The sequence below is a fragment of the Podarcis gaigeae genome (genome assembly GCF_964106915.1).
Source record: "Podarcis gaigeae genome assembly, chromosome: 16".
Taxonomy (NCBI): Eukaryota; Metazoa; Chordata; class Lepidosauria; order Squamata; family Lacertidae; genus Podarcis; species Podarcis gaigeae.
The window spans coordinates 7,393,593-7,396,557 of NC_139693.1; the positions used below are offsets into that span (position 1 = coordinate 7,393,593).

Sequence of the window (2,965 nt, forward strand, 5' to 3'; positions counted from 1 at the left end):
GGATTAGAACAGAAATTGTGTGCCGGCAGCAGGATGCCCCATTAGCTAAAGTGGTACCTCAGGTTAAGAACAGTTTCAAGTTAAGAACGGACCTCCAGAACGAATTAAGTTCTTAACCCGAGGAACTACTGTATGTGATATAAGATGCTGAACTAGATAGCCCTTGGGCTTGATGAAAAGCTTTCCATAGAGCATATATTTTTCTCTCTCTTTCTCCTTGTGATAGGGAATATTTTTTAATGAAAAATTAGATTTCAAAAACCTGTGGCCCTCTAAACATTGTTGGACTACAGCGCCAATAATTCCCCAGCCAATTCCCCAACATGGCCAATGCTCAGGGAAGATGGGGTTTGTAGTCCAAAAATATATTTGTTGGCCAAAGGCTCCCCCACGGGTGTCATAAAGCAGGAGGAGTCAATGAGGTCCCCCCCCCATATGTTCTGGAGCTCCAAGTCCCATTATCCCTAACCAAAGGGCAACTTGGGTGTGACGAATTTGACGCGGAGACCAACAAATTCTGGAAGATGCCACACTGGTTACCTTGTGACGGAGGGTGAAGTGAAAGGAAGGAGAAGAAAACTCAACAGAAACATTCTATGATATGCTGAACATTTTAATGTGAAAATGAAGGAAGGAGTCAGTGGAAATGACTCAGGGTAGATGGAAATAAATGCAACACGGAACACTGAAAAAACAATGATCAGACATGTTGCCTACTGAGCTAGACATCACAAAGACAAAGCTGATAAATCATTGTAGGCTAAGCCAACAGGGTTGACCAAAAGTCTTCACTTTGGCCATGTTGACTTAGTATCTTTCATAGTTGAAGTAGCTGTGATAGAGGGTCCTGGTTCATCAGTAATGGGTGGAATAGAAGGTGATAGGTGTGGCTGGGAAACAGGAGCCCACTCTTAAGATAAGCATGCCAAGATAGGAAAAATTCAAAGGACTAAAGTAAAAGCAGCATCTGGATTGGTAAGAGAAGTGCTGAGGCCTCACAAATCCTACACGTTCCACAGTGGGGATTCTGGAGCACTCAGCATTTCTAAATACAATGTTCATTCATTAAGCCGAGGATCAGAATCTTGAGATCAGAATCTTCTTCCTTGGATGTTCCGTCAGTGTTGTTTCTGAGATTAACATGGCCAGCCTTTTCCTTGGTAGGAAGCTCGGCCAAAAGGGACACAAATCCTTATGACACGGTACCCTGGAGGACACGGCAGACCAGGATAGCACGGGATGCACCCTGTGATGGGGCGATACCCCCGTGGACATGGCCAAATCCGGCCAGGAAACTGTGGACGTTGTGGGTAGCAGCCTGGATACTGATAAGACAAGGAGTCAAGGCTGGAGAAAGCATCCACTTCTGGCTCATAGAAGTCTTCCAACAGCATACTGTCATTCAGGAAAGACATGTTGGAGCAGGGAGGGTAGATCTGAAATGACATTTGAATGCAGCAATCATGATCTACTATTATTGGATTAAAAGAGAGGTGCAGAACCTCAGATTCAGGTGCCAACTCCAGGCTCCTCTACCTAGCTCCCAAAACTCTTCCCAAGTCACACATCCTTCATGACAGCCACACCCCCTTTTCTCCACAGTTCACAACTGACACTGACACTGACCCTGCTTCAAATCCTCCCTCTTTGTCTCTGGTGTCTCCCACTATTGGCTATATGTCTATCAGAGAGAGGGGTGGGAAGTGAGAAAATTAGCCCAAGCTCCTGATCTTAGTTGTACATCTGACCAAAGGATCATCCAGTCTAGCATCCTGTTCTCACAGTGGCCAGCGAGAGGACCCAATGGGAAGCCCTTAAAGAGGACCTTGTTGAAACAGCACTCTCTACATTCCTGTTTCCCAGCCCTGGCATTCAGAGGCTCCCCTGCTCTGACACTGGAGGTCTATCATAAGCACCCCGGCTGGTAGCAAGGACACTGTTGCCTAAATCTGCAACTGATCTCCCTTGTGGTGGGATTCCATGGCAAGAATAGATGCCTCTGCAATACATTGCATCCACCTTCTCAAAGCTTTTTGCTTTCCTTCTACTGCATCTCTTCCATTGCATAAGGAGAATGTGCCCACTTGAGGAAAGGGCCATAGCTCAGTGGCTGAGCATCTGTCTTCCATGCAGAAACTCCTAGTTTCAATCCCCAGGATCTCCAAGAAAAGTTATTGAATTCCCATAACTCAAGTGGCTGATCATTTATTTTTTTTCCATGCAGAAGGTTCCAGGCTCAGCCACCAGCATGTGATGATAGGACTGGGAAGGGCCTGGATTGAAATCCTGGAGAACACTTGTTGGTGAATGTAGACAGTACTGAGCTAGGTTGACCAGCGATCTGACCCTGTAGGGGAGAGCTCCCTCTGTTCCATTTGAGCCCTCCAAATTTCCCAAAATTTTCCCTGTAGAAAATATTTTTGGGGATGTTGTGTCTCCAAACAATTTCAGCTGTGCCAAAGAGACCTTGTGTCACCAAACAATTTCAGCTATACCAAATTCAGAGACTCTTTTCTTATGCAGACTAGAACACCCATGAAATGATGATCATTCATGAGAGGCATCTGAACACCAAACCACAGTTCGACTGAAACACTCATTTTGAATATTCCTCCACAATTTTGTGCAGGGGAAAAGTTGAACATTTATCTCAACATTTCGCTCTGCGTAAAATTCAGTGGTGGGGAATAAATCAAGTTAGTCTGATACTTAACAACCTACATAGAGAAGTATTTCTATCAGCAAGAAACCCACAAACAGGGAACAATTTACCTGGCTTCCTGCTGGATCCGAAGAGATACTTTCAGAATATCAGACGCTTCTGGAGCAATCTGTTGGGAGACAGCCCTTTTTATACGGTTTGTGCCATGCATAGAGGAAATAACTCTTGCTCAATTCCAGGAAATAAAAATTAATCATTAGATCTTTAATTGTCAGCTGTTTCACTGAAGCACCCTAATTATTT

At 44.6% G+C, this 2,965-nt stretch overlaps 1 long non-coding RNA gene across 1 annotated transcript; it reads right to left on the reverse strand.

Moving 5' to 3' along the window:
• Window positions 1-592: 592 nt before the first annotated feature.
• LOC310833490 lies at window positions 593-2,965 on the reverse strand. Its single transcript, XR_014558704.1, has 2 exons — window positions 2,773-2,965; window positions 593-1,436 (listed from the first exon to the last, which is right to left on the reverse strand). It is a non-coding gene; the product is annotated as an uncharacterized lncRNA (long non-coding RNA).